The following is a 1,163-nucleotide window of genomic DNA, read 5'->3' on the forward strand; positions in this document are numbered from 1 at the left end:
GGATGCCAAGGCTTCCTCACAGCTGATCTCTCAATCTACTCATTTTCAGCCAAATAAATGAGAACACACTACAAGAGAATAAAATTATTTATTTATTTATTTATTTTTTCCCAGCTGACCAGTACAGGTATCCAAACCCTTGACCTTGATATTATAACACCACACTCTAACCAAGTGAGCTAGCTGGCCAGCCCTTTAATTAATTAATTAATTTCTTTTATTTGGGGCATTTATTTTTTTGTGTATGTATGTTTTATTTTAGGTGTTTATTTTATGTATTTACTTTTCACAGAGAACACAATTATTAAATGCATGGAAAAACTGGAGTTATATTATGAGAATAGCCAATAAATAAATCAAAAAAGAAAAAAGCAAAGATTTGAAGTAGCTCAGATAAGCAGCCTGCTGCACCCAGAGTAAAAAAGAAAACACATATTCAGAAAGTTAAACATATTCCAAAGCATGGGAGCCAGACTCTGACTGCTGAAATGGAAACCCAGGATGACTAGGCCTGGTGATGAGTCAGGTACACCTAAAGTTTTAACTCTGGGGGTTCAATTTACATGCCTGTCCCCTCTCACAGTGTGGAAACACTTCCTCCTTCAACCCCTTAATCTTCAGCAGGAAACTCTTGCCCAGAGTCAGTTTAAGGTTATGAGCAAAATAAACCATCAAATTCATAAACTCTTTCTCCAGGAGACAAACCAAAGAGTTTTTCCCTAAGTCTGACCTTCACACATTTTCTTCACATATACAAATTACAGTCTGATTTCAGCAACTACATTCATGCCAAAAGCAAATGCTGTTCAGAAAAGTGTCACAAGGTAAACAGAGTTATGATCTCAGAAAGGACAGAACCCACAACTGCATCTACATGTGGATCTTTTGCTTTCCAGAGCTCTGCAGTTTCTCAATACCAACCCTTCCTCTGAAGTTGTTCTCAGCAGCTGGAGGCCACCTGCAGTGGAGGCCAGGCTGTCCAGGAAGTACCAAAGACAATTTCATTTCCCTTTCTTTCCAGACTCAAGACAGGCCTCAGCTTGGAGTCACTGGCCTAAGATCTCTGCTCCACACTCCAGGTATTTCATTTCCTTCACTCCAGCTGTTATAAATTAAATGAGGAAAACACTCTCAATCCTATTGTTTGAATAAAACCAGCAGAA

This window comes from Galeopterus variegatus, unplaced genomic scaffold (genome assembly GCF_000696425.1).
Source record: "Galeopterus variegatus unplaced genomic scaffold, G_variegatus-3.0.2 Scaffold14128, whole genome shotgun sequence".
Lineage (NCBI taxonomy): Eukaryota > Metazoa > Chordata > Mammalia > Dermoptera > Cynocephalidae > Galeopterus > Galeopterus variegatus.